The following is a 15,605-nucleotide window of genomic DNA, read 5'->3' on the forward strand; positions in this document are numbered from 1 at the left end:
TCTGAGGCATGTTCGGTCGCGGGGCCGGACATTGGGGGTGTGAATGCGAGAGGAGGTTTCAGGTGTCTCCCAGGGGGAAGATTGACCGTTTCCCAGAGGGGGAAGAAGGTCCCCATTCCTCATAGGGGTAGAGGTCCCCCTACGCCCAAGGGGGCTGAGCATCCCCAAACCAGCCCCCGCTCAAAAGCGCTCCCGGCCGGCGGCCCTGAGAACTGCACCTTTGCGCATGCGCAGACGGGTTGGCGGGGTCAGGCTCCGGTCCTGGGCGGAGCCAGGAGCTCATCAGCCCTGCTGGGCCAGGTGAGGATGCTACCCCTTTCATTGGGGCTGGGTTCACCCGGTCCTTCCGCCTTGGCGAGTCTGCCTGCAGTTTGGGAATAGGCCGCAGTTGCCAGTTCTCGGGGCCAAACAGGGGGTGCCCGACCTTGACACTGACCCCGCCCCTCTCTCTAGGGCGTTTTCGGTCGCGCGGACGGACCCTGGGGCTGTGAGTGCGAGAGGAGGGTGCGGGTGTCCTCCAGGGGGAAGATTGACCGTTTCCCCGAGGGGGAAGAGGGTCCCCATTCCCCATGGGGGTACAGGTGCCCCCACCGTCAAAGCGGCTGGGGGTCGCTGAACCACCAACCGCTCACCAGCGCCCCCTGCGGCGGCTCTGAGAACTGCACCTTTGCTCATGCACAGACTCGGTTGGGCGGGGTCTGGCTCCCGCCAGGGCCTGAGCTAGAGCCGGGGGCTCACAGTGCTGCTGGGCCAAGTGAGGACCCTTCCCCTTTGAGTAGTGCTGACTTCCCCGGGGATTTCCGCGCAGGCCTGTCTGCCTGCATTTGGGAAGAGGCCATGTTCGCCACTTGTCCGTGGCTTACAGGTGGTGCCCTTCCCTGACCGTGACCCCGCCCCTCCATCTAGGGCGTGTTCGGGCCCGGGGCCGGCCCCAGGGTGTGTGAGTGCGAGAGGAGGGTGCAGGTGTCCTCTAGGGGGAAGATTGACCGTTTCCCAGAGGGGGAAGAGGGTCCCCATTGCCCATGGGGTAGAGGTCCCACTACGCCCAAGGGGGCTGAGGGACCCCGAACCACCCACCCGCTCACCAGCGCCCCCTGCCCTCGGCCCTGAGAGCTGCACCTTTGCGCATGCGCAGATGGGTGGGCGGGTCAGGCTGCGGTCCGGGGCGGAGCCTGGAGCTCATCTGCCCTGCTGGGCCAGGTGAGGACGCTTCCCCTTTGATTGGGGCTGGGTTGTCCAGGGCTTTCCGCGTCGACGAGTCTGCCTGCAGTTTGGGAAGAACCGCGGTCGCAGGTTCTCTGGGCCGAACAGGGGGTGCCGGCCATAGACACTGACCCCGTCCCTCTCGCTAAGGCGTGTTCGGTCGCGCGGCCAGACCCTGGGGGTGTGAGTGCCAGAGGAGGTTTCAGGTGTCCCCCATGGGGAAGATTGACTGTTTCCCCGAGGGGAAGAGGGTCCCCATTCCCCATGGGGGTCGAGTTCCCCCACGCCCAAGTGGGCTGGGGGTCCCCGAACCAGCCCCCGCTCAACAGCGCCCCCGGCGGGCGCCCTGAGTACTGCACCTTTGCGCATGCGCAGGAGGGTGGGCGGGGTCAGGCTCCGGTCCGGGGCGGAGCCTGGAGCTCATCATCCCTGCTGGGCCAGGTGAGGATGCTTCCCCTTTGATTGGGGCTGGGTTGTCCGGGGCTTTCCGAATCGTCGAGTCTGCCTGCAGTTTGGGAAGAGGCCGCGGTCGCCGGTTCTCTGGGCCGTGCAGGGTGTGTCGGCCCTAGACATTGACCCCGCCCCTCTCTCTAAGGCATGTTCGGTCGCGGGGCCGGACCTTGGGGGTGTGAGTGCGAGAGGAGGGTTCAGGTGTCTCCCAGGCGGAAGATTGACCGTTTCCCCGAGGGGGAAGAGAGTCCCCATTCCCCAAGGGGGTAGAGGTCCCCCTCCGCCCAAGGGGGCTGAGGGACCCCAAACAACCCCCCCCGCTCACCAGCGCCCCCTGCCCGCGGCCCTGAGAACTGCACTTTTGCGCATGCGCAGATGGGTGGGCGGGGTCAGGCTCCGGGGCGGAGCCTGGAGCTCATCAGCCCTGCTGGGCCAGGTGAGGACGCTACCCCTTTGATTGGGGCTGGGTTGTCCCGGGTCTTCCGCCCTGGGAGTCTGCCTGCTGTTTGGGAAGAGGCCGCAGTTGCCAGTTCTCTGGGCCGAACAGGGGGTGCCCGACCTTGACACTGAACCCGCCCCTCTCTCTAGGGAGTTTCTGGTCGCACAGATGGACCCTGGGGCTGTGAGTGCGAGAGGAGGGTGCGGGTGTCTCCCAGGGGGAAGATTGACCGTTTCCCCGAGGGGGAAGAGGGTCCCCATTCCCCATGGGGGTACAGGTGCCCCCACCCTCAAAGCGGCTGGGGGTCCCCGAACCAGCCCCCGCTCACCAGCACCCCCGGCCGTCGGCCCTGAGGACTGCGCCTTTGCGCCTGCGCAGGCGGGTGGGCGGGGTCACGCTCCGCTCCGGGGCGGAGCCTGGAGCTCTTCAGCCCTGCTGGGCCAGGTGAGGACACTTCCCCTTTGATTGGGGCTGGGTTGTCCAGGGCTTTCCGCGTCGATGAGTCTGCCTGCAGTTTGGGAAGAACCGCGGTCGCCAGTTCTCTGGGCCGAACAGGGGGTGCCGGCCATAGACACTGACCCCGTCCCTCTCGCTAAGGCGTGTTCGGTCGCGCCGGACCCTGGGGGTGTGAGTGCTAGAGGAGGTTTCAGGTGTCCCCCATGGGGAAGATTGACTGTTTCCCCGAGGGGGAAGAGGGTCCCCATTCCCCATGGGGGTCGAGTTCCCCCTACGCCCAAGGGGGCTTGGGGTCCCCGAACCAGCCCCCGCTCACCAGCGCCCCCGGCGGGCGCCCTGAGTACTGCACCTTTGCGCATGCACAGGAGGGTGGGCGGGGTCAGGCTGCGGTCCGGGGCGGAGCCTGGAGCTCATCATCCCTGCTGGGCCAGGTGAGGACGCTTCCCCTTTGATTGGGGCTGGGTTGTCCGGGGCTTTCCGCATCCTCGAGTCTCCCTGCAGTTTGGGAAGAGGCCGCGGTCGCCGGTTCTCTGAGCCGTACAGGGTGTGCCGGCTCTAGACATTGACCCCGCCCCTCTCTCTAAGGCATGTTCGGTCGCGGGGCTGGACCTTGGGGGTGTGAGTGCGAGAGGAGGGTTCAGGTGTCCCTCAGGGGGAAGATTGACCATTTCCCCGAGGGGGAAGAGGGTCCCCATTCCCCATGGGGGTAGAGGTCCCCCTACGCCCAAGGGGGCTGAGGGACCCCAAACAAACCCCCCCCCGTCACCAGCGCCCCCTGCCCGCGGCCCTGAGAACTGCACTTTTGCGCATGCGCAGATGGGTGGGCGGGGTCAGGCTCCGGTCCGGGGCGGAGCCTGGAGCTCATCAGCCCTGCTGGTCCAGGTGAGGATTCTTCCACTTTGATTGAGGCTGAGTTGTCCCGGGCTTTCCGCGTTGGCGAGTCTGCCTACAGTTTGGAAGAGGCCGCGGTGGCTGGTTCTCGGGGCCAAACAGGGGGTGCCCGCCCTTGACACTGACCCCGCCCCTCTCTCTAGGGCGTGTTCAGTGGCATGGCCGGCCCCTTTGGGTTTGAGTGCGAGAGGAGGGTGCAGGTGTCCCCCAGGGGGAAGATTGACCGTTTCCACGAGGGGGAAGAGGGTCCCCATTCCCCATGGGGGTACAGGTGCCCCCACCCTCAAAGGGGCTCAGGGTCCCCGAACCACCCCCGCCCCGCTCACCTGCGCCCCCTGCCGGCGGCCCTGAGAACTGCACCTTTGCGCATGCCTGGACGGGTGGGCGGGGTCAGGCTCTGGTCGGGGGCGGAGCCGGGGGCTCATCAGCGCTGCTGGTCCAAGTGAGGACCCTTCCCCTTTGAGTGGTGCTGGCTTGCCCGGGCCTTTCCGCGCCGGCCTGTCTGCCTGCAGTTTGGGAAGAGGCCGCGGTCACATCTTGTCTGTGGCTTACAGAGGGTGCCCTCCACTCACAGTGACCCCGCCCCTCCGCCTAGGGCGTTTTCTGGCCCGGGACCGGCCCCTGGGGGTGTGAGTGCTAGAGGAGTCTTCAGGTGTCCCCTAGGGGGAAGATAGACCGTTCCCCCGAGGGGGAACAGTGTCCCGATACCCCATGGGGGTACAGGTCCCCCTACGCCCAAGGGGGCTGAGAGTCCCCGAACCACCCCCCTGCTCACCAGCGCCCCCTGCCGGCGTCCCTGAGAACTGCACCATTGCCCATGTGCAGACGGGTGGGCGGTGTCAGTCTCCTGCCAGTGGTGTAGCCTGTGGCTCTTCAGCTCTGCTGGGCCAGGTGAGGTCTCTTCTTCTTGATTGAAGCTGCGTTGACTGGGGCTTTCTGTGTCAGCCTGTGTGTCTGCAAGTTTGGAAGTGGCTGAACTGGCAGCTTTTCTGTGGCTTACAGGGAGTCCCCTCCCTGACAGTGACCCCGCCCCTCTGTCTATCGCGTCTTCCTGCGCACGGCTTGCCCCTTGGTGTTTTAGTTCATGGGGTGGGTGCAGGTGTCCCCTAGGGGGCATAGGGCCCCGTTCCCCCAACGGGCTTGATGTCCCTGTTCCCCCTAGGTTGCTTAGGGCCCCGTAACCCCATGGGTGCACAGGGCCCTTGACCCCCCAACCACGGTTTCTAGACCTTTATTCCTTAAAAATAGAAAAGGGGAGGGCCTCCCTGGTGTCGCTGCGCTTGAGTGCTGGGCTTGAAGCTGTCCGGAGTCACTGCAGCACCGTTTAGATCCCCAGCCACCAGTGAGGGTCCCATATGGCGCGCAGACTTCTCCTGCCCCGCCCTCTGCTCATCTCAGCTGTGTGTTTTATCAGTCTGCCTGTACTGCTCCCACCTCTGGCTCTCGTGAATTGTCTCACCCTCCTGCACTGCTGACTGTACCCAGTACTTGTATAAATAAAAAAATTAAATCTTAAAAAAAATAGGAAAGATGCTTAAATCCTGTTCTTCAGAGGGGCGGAACAACATGGCGGCAAGGAAACGCTGCAAGTAAGATCTCACATTAAAAAAAAGTTAATAGGGAGGAAAAGCGGCAGGTCCCAGTAAGAGCTGGGAAACGAAGATAAACGGACGACTCCAGCAAACTACCCGAAGAAAAAAGTTACCATCAATGAGAACTAGAAGGGAGGAAAGCTCAAACCCTGCTACCCTCCCCTACCCACAAATTCAGCACTCTCCGATCAACAGAAATGAGAATAAATACAAAAAGACTAAAACAATTTATTATTTATTTATTTATACAAGCACTGGGTGCAGTCAGAAGCACGGGAGGGTGAGAGAATTCACCAGAGCCAGAGCAGGGAGCAGAGCAGGCAGAAGGACCGAAGTACACTGCTGAGGGGAGCAGCGGGCAGGAGAGTTCTGCGCGCCACGCGGGACCCTCCTCCGGTGGCCGGGGAGCAGCCGGGGATCGAACCTGCGCTGCAGAGGCTGCGGGCAGCTTCGCAACCCAGCGCTCAACCGCTGCGCCACCGGGGAGGCCCAATAGAACAATTATTGATGAAATTCTTATGGAATCACCAAAAACCCCTAATAGCCAAAGCTCAACTGAAATAAAAAGAAGGGAATGGAGGCATCACACTCCCAGACTTCAAACTATACTACAAAACCATAATCATCAAAACTGCATGGTATTGTAACAAGAACAGATACACAGACCAATGGAATCGAATAGAAAATCCAGAAATAAACCCACAGATTTATGGTCAACTAATCTTTGACAAAGGAGCAAAGAATATGCATTGGAGCAAGAAAGTTTGTTCAATAAATGGTGCTGGGAAAACTGGGTCGCTACATGCAAAAGAATGAAGCTTGACCACCATCTCACACCATACACAAAAACCAACTCAAAATGGATTAAAGAACTAGACATAAGACCTGAAAACATACAATACATAGAAGGAAATACAGGCAAAACAATACATGATATGTACATCAAAGACATCTTTACAGACATATCACCCAAAGCAGTGATAGTGAAGGCTCAGATAAACAGCTGGGACTACATCAAATTAAAGAGCTTCTGCACAGCACAAGAGACAATAACAAAAACAAAGAGAAACCCCACCGACTGGGAGAACATTTTTGCATACAACACTAATGATAAAGGACTGATCACAAAAATCTGCAAAGAGCTGATGAGACTCAACAACAACAAAAAAAATAATCCACTCAAAAAATGGGCAGAAGAGCTAAAAAGAAACTTCTCTGAAGAGGAAATGCAAATGGCCAACAGGCATATGAAAAAATGTTCAACATCACTTGTAATCAGGGAAATGCAAATCAAAACTACCATGAGATACCGTCTTACACCAGTGAGAATGGCACATATATTAAGAAAACTAGCAACAACAAATGTTGGCGAGGTTGTGGAGAAAAAGGAAATCTCCTGCACTGTTGGTGGGAGTGCAAACTGGTCCAACCACTATGGAGATCTGTGTGGAGATTTCTGGACCTACTAAACATAGAGCATCCATATGATCCAGCAATTCCACTCCTAGGTATTTACCCAAAGGGCACAGAAACATCAATTCCAAAGAGCACCTGCACCGCTATGTTTATAGCAGCACTATTTACCATAGCTAAGCTTTGGAAACAACCCAAAAGCCCAAAAATAGATGACTGGATCAAGAAGATGTGATACATATACACCATGGAATATTACTCAGCATTCAAAAAAAGATAAACACATGCAATTTGCAGCAACATGGATGGAGCTGGAAGGGATCATGCTCAGTGAAATAAGTCAGAAAGAAAAAGAAAAACTCATAGCAGGAATGTAGAAAACTTAAATAAGGAACCAGGAAAAAGAATAACTATAGGAAAGAAAATATTAAAATCAGCAAACAACTATGAACCAAAGTCACACTATGGGGGATGGGGGGCAGGGAAAGGAGGGATTGGGGTCAAAATAAGGGAGTTGCAATTGTATGGGGAATATAAAAATACAATTTAAATTAAAAAAATAGGAAAGGCGATATTATCATGGGTTACACAACTCCTTTTTGTACTAACAGGAAATGCAAAAGGTCCCTCTCATTTACCGCGTTCTTTAAGCATTTTTTAAATATTTATTTATGGAAGAAATAAATATTTATTTATTTATTTATTTACGGGGTATAGGCCAGATGTGCAGGATGGTGTGAGGATTCACCAGAGACAGAGCGGGGAACAGAACAGGCAGACTGACAATATACACTGCTGAGGGGAGCAGCAGTGTATATCCTCGCCCGCCAGTCGGGATCAAACCAACACAGAGGGTGTAGACAGACTCACATTGCGGCACTCAACCGCCTGCACCACCAGGGAGGCCCTTCTTTAAGCATTTTTTTAAACTAAGTTTTGCTGACAAGAATCTTGAGACACTGGCGGATTAGAATGAGTGGCAAAAGACTGAAATGCTCTAAGAATTTCTTGAAGCTTATTAGAGAGTGCAGGTGGAGGGTGCTGTAGCATCCTCTACTTGATTAAAAAATTCCCCACCACTAACCTCTGAAGAGGCCTTGCGATCAGGGTCAGACTCAGAAGAGTCCAGTAAATGTTTTTTAACACCCTCGTGTAAAGGGAGCACCAAGTTGTTCTTTATAATTGTTTTGAGGGGAAGTAGGATTATTACCCACAGGATGAAGAGCTTATTGTTTTAGAAAAGTTTTTTACAGGATTAACAAACTTACTTACTTATACTAACATAACATACTTACTTATTTATACTAACAAAGATTTTTAAGAGTGGGTTCGTCTTTCTGTAAAGGAAATTTAGTTAATTACCGGTGTTTGTTGAACAACACAATTTTTACCTTTTAAGAAAACACATTTAAACATTAAATATTAATACCCAATCTTAAAACCTAAAGACATGTATCTTTTAAATTAAACCATTGAATTTACACTAGTTTACCAAATTTAGATCATGATCAAAATTGGGGAGTTTGTATAGGTGCCATTTATAGTTCATCCTCCGGAGGTAGAAGACAAGGATAAACAGATATCTCTTGATTTTTATTTAAAATTTTGGCCATGTGTTAATTTTAAGAAGTCAAATTATTTATTTTTAAAGTTTTTTTATCTATTTATATACATAAGAACTAGGGTGTAAGCCAGATGTGTGGGGGTGAAAAGACCAACCTGAGAGTGGTGAGAACAGATGATCTACCAAAACATGCTGTTGAGGGGAGAAGCCGGCTGAGGCAGGAGAGGCTGGCTGTGTAATGTGGGCCAACTCCCCTGCCAGGATCTAACCCTTAATGTACTGGTCTGAGATAGCTCAACAGTGTTGAGACTTCAACCCCTGCATTACCAGGGAGGCCCCATATGTCAAGATTTTTTAACGAGATAGAAGTTAAAATCCTTATATAGATAAAGTGTTTAATTTTAACCATCACTTAAGACTGGGGGCCCAAGGTCACCAAAATTTTAAAGACAGGCAGTTGTTACTAAATTTGAGATGCTAAAATATTTTAGAGTTTGTATTTTTAAGAAATAATCCTTTGGATTTATATTGTTTTTGCTTTATTTTATTGAGACCAAACATTTTTAAGATAATGGAACACTTTTTATGGACCATGCATGGGGAAAACATGAGAAGAGAGGTTAAGATCTTTGATCTGAAGGGGTGTGAGATTACCACTCATGTTTCTAAGAGAGAGAGTAAAGATTTAACTGAAAAACTCACTGAAGAAAGTTAACATCACAGACTCAGTGTCTTTGGGCCTTTCACCAGGCTGATTATCATCACAGAGTCCGGCTCTGTGGGCCTTTTACCTGGCTGATTTAGAAGAAAGTAACATCACAGACTCAGAATCTGTGGGCCTTTTACCAGGCTGATTTGGAAGAAAAAGATAGGAAAGACATGACTGAAAACATCTTACCGCTTCGTTGCAGACTCTGGGTCTGTGAAGCCTTTTGGCCAGGCTTGAGAGGATGTCCAATTCCCATCTCCGGGCTTGAGAAGCAGGGTGTGGGGTCCCTGTTTGGGAGCCATTTGTTGCATCAGGCAACATCACACTGATAAAGAAATGGGAGTCGTGGAGCAGGCTTCATAATGCAGGATATTGCTGAAGAGCAAGATCCTGGCCCTTTTATTGGCCCACGGTATTGGTTGTGAGGGGGAAGAGCAAAAGGAGATTAAGGGCATGGAGATGATAGAAAGGGGAAGGGTGGGTGTAGAAGATTAGGGATTGTGAATCTGCCCTCCAGGCACTTTTTATCTACTTCATGACACACCCTAATCCCCAGCCATTGTTCTAATCTTATCGACAAGGCATTCCACTGATCAGCTTCTGGGGTCCCTTGTCAGTACATCGGTCCTCGGCCAGGGCGTTCCCGGCCATATTTCGTGATGTGTAAGTCGGGAGACCTGTTATGCTTCATTTTATTTTATTTTTTTGCAGATTTATTTACTTATGAGTACAAGAGCTCGGGTGCAGGGCAGGGATGCGGGGGTGGGGTAAGGGAATTCACCAGAGACAGCTCAGGGAACAGAACAGGTGGACTGACTGAAATCCACTGCTGAAGGGAGCAGCGGGAAGACAGGAGAGGTCTGTGGCTCCCCGTGGGTCACCTTCCTGGCTGGGGATGGAACTGGGGCTCCAGAGGCTGGGGATGGCTTCACAGTGTGGTGCTTAACCCCTTCCCCACCAGGGTGTTCCCTAGTCATGCCTATATGTCAGCTTCAGGTAAGGGGATTTTTAAGAATGGTTTAAAATAATCATCCTTCCCAGAAATTCAAGCCACTTTGTTTGCCCTTTTAATGACTAGAGGATAACGTAGGGTCACAGTATTTGGAGCGAGGAGAAGGCATTTGTCTGCATCTCAGTGTTTATTTGGGAGCCGCCCCTCCAGGGCCTGCATCCGGGGCCATTGCCTCAGGGAGTTCCTGCGTGCCCAGCCCTGCCCAGCGCACCTGGCTGCACCTGCGCTGCTACAGCACGTGCACGCTCGTTCAGGCCCTGCTGGCCCCTGACTCGGGGTGAGGTTCGGCTGGGGTAAGCCTGGTCCTTCAGGAACCCCGTAGGGGCGCCGCTGCCCCATTACCTGGGGAGCCGGCGGCGGGGAGCAGACAGGTGAGGCCCAGGGAGGGAAGGCGCTAGAGCTCTGGTTGGCGCATCTGGCCTGCACCCCGGTTCTTGTATAAATAAATAAATCTTTTTTTTTAATTAGCCTTTTTTAATGATTCCCAGGCAGCAGGCTTAATTACTGCACTTACCAGAGAAAATTCCTGGAGATCTAGAACAATTGGTGAGGAGAGGATGCCTCGGCAGTGCCTGCAGCATTGTTCAGGTGAGACCCGCCTTTAGGACCATTTATTTATTTATATTGTCTTAGGGTCTTCCCTTTCCCCAAGCTCATCTTTTTTTTTTTTTTCCTTTTCTTGCATCGTTGTTCATTTTTTTAGGTATTGGATTCTCCCTTCAGGGGTGGTCCCCATAGTGCTCCCACCAGAATAGCACCCGTGACCCATCACCATAATCCCTTGTGCTCTTCCCTCCCCTCTGTTCACCCCCTCCCCCCTCGGCGCTGGGGGCCTCAGCTCTTGGTCATCCTGCTGGGGTTGTCTTTTTCTCTACCTTTTGTTCAGTTTCTCTATATTTCCCACGTAAGAAACCACCTGATATTTCTCTTTCTCCTGCCTTACTGTGGCTAGCATCATCCCTTCCAGCTCCATCCGTATCACCACAAACAGCATGAATTTGTCTTTTTTGATCATGAGCAATACCCCGCGGTGTAACTGTACCACAACTCCTTGATCCATTCATCTGTTTTGTGGCATTTGAGTTGTTTCCATGTCATGGCTACTGTAAATAGTGCTGCAATAAGCACAGGAGTTCAGGTTTCCTGTTTTTGTTTTTGTTTTTGTTTTTTTTTTTTTGTCCCTTGGGTAGATTCCTAGGAGTGGAACTCTGGATCATGTGTAGACCCGTTTTCAGTGTTCTGAGGAACCTCCACACAGCTGCCCATAGTGGCTGGACCAGTTTGTGCTCCCACCAGCAGCGTCAGAGCCTCCTTTGTCTCCTCTGCTTCTCCAGCATTTGTTATTGCCAGTTTTGTTTTTGTTTTTTTTAATAAGGAGCATTCTCACTGGAGTGAGGTGGTCCCTCATTGTGGTTTTGATTTGCATTTCCCTGATATTAGCGATGCTGAACATTTTTTTCTATGCCTGTTGGCCATTTGCATTTCTTCTTCGGAGAAGTGTCCCTTAGCTGTCATGTGGTGTGCTGATATTTTCTCCCATTCAGGGGGTGTCTCTTTGCTTTGATCATTGTCTCTTGCTGTAGCCCCAACTGTTTACATTCTCCCTGGTTTTCCTTGCTTCTGGAGAAGAATCCTCAAAGATGTTTCTGAGGATCATGTCATTGAGTGTTGTCCTGTGTTTCCTTCTGTATATTCGATGGTGCCAGGTTTCACATGCAAGTCTTTCATCCACTTGAGTTGGTTTGTGTATGGTGTGATATAGCGGTCTAGTTCATTCTTTTGCATGTTGCAATCCAGTTTCCCCAGCACCATTTATGGAAGAGGCGATTTTTTTCCAATGTATATTCTTTGCTCCTGTGTCATAGGTTAGCTCACCATATATGTGTGCTTTTATTTCTGGGCTTAACTTTGATTCCATTGGTCTCTGTGTCTGTTTTTGTCCCAACACAGTTTTTATTATAACAGCTTTGTCATATTGTTGGATGTCTGGGAGTGTCAGACCTCCATTATTCCTCCCTTTTAGTCACAAATTTCGCTGCTCGAGGTTTTGTGATTCCATATGAATTTGAACAGTATTGGTTCCATTTTGTTGAGGAACACCATTGAAATTTTCATTGAAATTGCACTGAATCTGTAAATTGCTTACAAATAGGAAGTCCCATCTAGGATTGTTACTTTTTTCCAGTTATGGAACATTCATAAAACAGAGTGTTAACAAAAAATGTATGTGTTGGGCCTCCCCAGTGGCGCAGCGGTTGAGCGCTGGGTTGCGAAGCTGCCCGCAGCCTCTGCAGCGCCGGTTCGATCCCCCGCTGCTCCCGGGCCACCAGAGGAGTGGCCCACATGGCGCGCAGACCTCTCCTGCCCGCCCGCTGCTCCCCTCAGCAGTGTACTTCGTTCCTTCTACCTGCTCTGCTCCCCGCTCTGGCTCTGGTGAATTCTCTCACCCTCCTGCGCTCCCGACTGTACCAAGTACTTGTATAAATAAATAAATAAATCTTTTTAAAAAATGTATGCGTTATTTTCTGTAATGTCTAAAAAGGTGTTATTTTCTGGGGTGGAAATGTTGGTGAGGATATCCATTTTGTGGGGCCTGTGTGCAGTTCCATTTCAACATTGCTCAAATGGGTTGATACTAGAACATCTGTTGCCATTTTTGCTACCTTGAAAGTCACCATGTCACAAACAATAAAGGTCACAGATAGACATGGCAATAGCCGTCTGCTCTGTGTCAGTGACTTCCTTTCATTGACAGTGGACAAAATTCATTTAAAGGGTATGTTTTTAGCCAAACAGAAAATCCCCTTTTTAAAAAATGGGAGTTAAATATTGTTGGCATTCTTTGGTTCCTTGAATGCCTCTTGCTATTCCCAGTGTTTTTTTTTTTTTCTTTCTTCCTTTTCTTTGCACCCTCTTCATTTATGATACTTCTGACCTTGTGTAACAGAGTGGTCCCCAGGAAAGGGGGAGGTTCCATGTTTCCTGGCCCACCCAAGGGAGGGTGGAGCTGAGCAGGGAGAGAAGAAGCTGCAGAGGAGACTGAGGAAGGAAGCAGAATGGAGCCAGAAGGAGACCTGGAGGAGGCACATGGAGCCTAGAGACACGTGAAGAAACTGTGCTTGTCTTTTGGTCGTGGACGGGGTGACACAGATGTGGGTGAGACCCGTAGGGAGGTGACAATGGCAGCTTTTATCTTGATTTTGATTTTGCTCTTTTCCTTCCGGGCTTGTCTGGTTGTTTCTGACCCTTTTCTGTGGGTCCCCCAGGGAGATGCTTTAGACTTGTGGCAGGCTTTGGGGCCTTACTCTGGGCCAATCCCATTTGAAGGGAGTTTTACCCACGAGGGAACGGATAACTTTGGGTGCTTGATTTAGAAACCAGATTCTTTGCCTTTCCTGTATTGTTTCCTAATTGTATTAAAGTTCCTTCCCATTAAAGTCTCATGTTTTGTGTTAATGCGGTGGATGGCAGAACCCTATATAGAATAGGCAGGTTTGCAGGGTTTGGGCTGCCCCTCTCTCTGTCCTGTAACACTTGTACGGTTTACAAGTTTACCGAGAAATAAAACTGAGACACAGGGCAAGTTAGGGTAATTAGGCAGTTTTAGGGACACTGCAGGAGGGGACCTCGGAGAGTTGAGGAAGGCTTCAGAGATAAGGGAAGCAAGAGGAACGTAACTAATTCCACTAGGAAAAACAAACATCCCAGGACTAAGGACAACATTGTTAATGCTGGCCTTGGTTTCCTTCAAGTGATAAAGGGAGGCAGAGATTGGGGAAATGGAGAGTGGTTTAATTTATGGACAAATTAGAAGGGCAGCTGATTAACTTCAATGCAGGGATGCCCATCTGGAGGACTGGGCCATAAAGATAAAGATGCAACAAATGGGGAAAGACAAACCTGTTAGATAAGGAATGTGAAGATCCCCGCTAAGTAGCAAATTAAGTGAGACAGCCGAGAACTAACCAATCACAAAGAGACTGGTGGAGCTTTAGAATAATTAGGGAAAGAAGGTATATATTCTCTGAGACACAACTCCACTTGGGCTTCCTTGCCCCTCCCTGGCCTGGTTTCCTGGCCTGGGAGTCCCACTTTATTTCTGTTCCTTTTCTCCTCAATAAACTTTTTCTTTCTCTAAACAAACCTGCCTCTTCTCACTTGCTTGCCTGAGAGTCTGCGAAGTTCCTGCTGTGCCTTCGTGAGACACCAACCCGTGGGGGTCTAGTGGCTGGGACTCAGCGCTGCCCCTGCAGCCTGGGATCTGTTCCTGGCTGGGAGACTAGGCCTGACAATTCCGGTATCAAAACCACTGTTGAACTACCACAAGTGAATCAATAAAAATCTTGATACTGCCAGCTTTCCTGTCAATGATGGAACCTCTGCTGAAATAACCATGTTTTCACTTGTAGGATGAGACAGAAAATAAAAGTGTTCTGTTAGGCAGGACACTCGATTTATATCGATCTGTGACAAGTTGACTTGGAATACAGGATTTTCAGTCTATTATGTTCTATATTTCTTTTTGCAAAGGCAATGAAATAATCACAGGAAGGTTTTATCAGTTATTTCAAATTTTGTTTTATGGAATGTCATTGATCCATTCAAAATTTTGTCTTTTTCTTCCCATAGTTATGCACAACTTTCAGGCCTCTTGTATTTATTTTGTAAAATTTTTATTTATTTATGCATACAAGACTGGGGTTGTAGGCCAGAGATGCAGTGAAACTCTTCTGAGGGGAGCAGCAGGCGAGACAGGAGAGGTCTGCTGCACCATGTGGGCCAGCTCCCAGGCTGGGGATGGAACCTGTACCACAGTGGCTGCCAGTAGCTTGATAGTGCTGAGACTTATCGCGAGTGGGATTAATTGGCTTCAGTCAGAAGTTGGCTCTCAAAGAGAATTTTATTACTGTATTGTTCACATACACACACATTCACATAGGCAAGGCAACCCGAAGTTCCCAGAGTAGCTCTGACTGAAGACAGTAGCCACGACGTGTCTTAGCCGGGCCTTCCACCCAGGGGAAAGTCCTCCGGCTGTGGAAGTCTCTAGGCTTGAGGGCCCAAAGTCCGGATGGTCCCTAGGATGTTGAGCCGGTCTGCAGCATGTGCTGCTGTCAGAGAGCAGGCCGCCGGTTTGTGGGAGGAAGAACCGGGGAGTGAGGCTTGGTTCATGGTGTGCCAAACTGAGGATTGAGGAGAGGTTCTGGCTGGAGAACAGTCTGAGTCCAAAGAGGAGCAGCAAGCTGGACTCGGAAGAGGAGCTTCTGGAAAGTCCTTAGCTCAGAGCCAGGTTTGGGACTGCTCAGAGACTGCTTCATGAATCCACTCCTTTTATGCATCCTTATCAGGTTCAGGCTCAGGCACCATCTATTTTCATCATCTTTAACATTCAGGATGTGGAGGCAGCCCCATGCACTCACGGCGCTCGCAGACACCTTAGCCTACTCTTAGTTTCACTCTTAGCCTATGTATTTATAGTGCTTGTAAGCTTTTTATGTTGATTACATGCTTAACCCCTTGCACTCGGAGGGAGATCCCAGACCTCTTGTATTTGAGGCTGGAAGGGTCTGGGCTTTGAATCAGTGCCTTATTATTTTCACTGTTTTTTTTATTTTTACCTATAACTAGATGAAACTTGTTGATTAAAACAATAAATATTGTAAAAATTGAAAAAGGGTAAAATGTGCTCATTTGGACTGACAAATTAGTTCAAGCTAAAAATTGAAAAACTATTGATGGAATTCAGGTGATGGGGTTCAGTGTGGGGGGAATTCTTGGATCCTCTGACAAATCATTCAGTAATGTTCCCTTTCATCAGCACATGGCAAGGTGATTGAGGAAAAGAGAGCAGGAGAGAGAGAAGTCTGCACAGACTC

Source organism: Talpa occidentalis, unplaced genomic scaffold (assembly GCF_014898055.3).
Source record: "Talpa occidentalis isolate TD23 unplaced genomic scaffold, MPIMG_talOcc4v2.1 talOcc4.19, whole genome shotgun sequence".
NCBI lineage: Eukaryota > Metazoa > Chordata > Mammalia > Eulipotyphla > Talpidae > Talpa > Talpa occidentalis.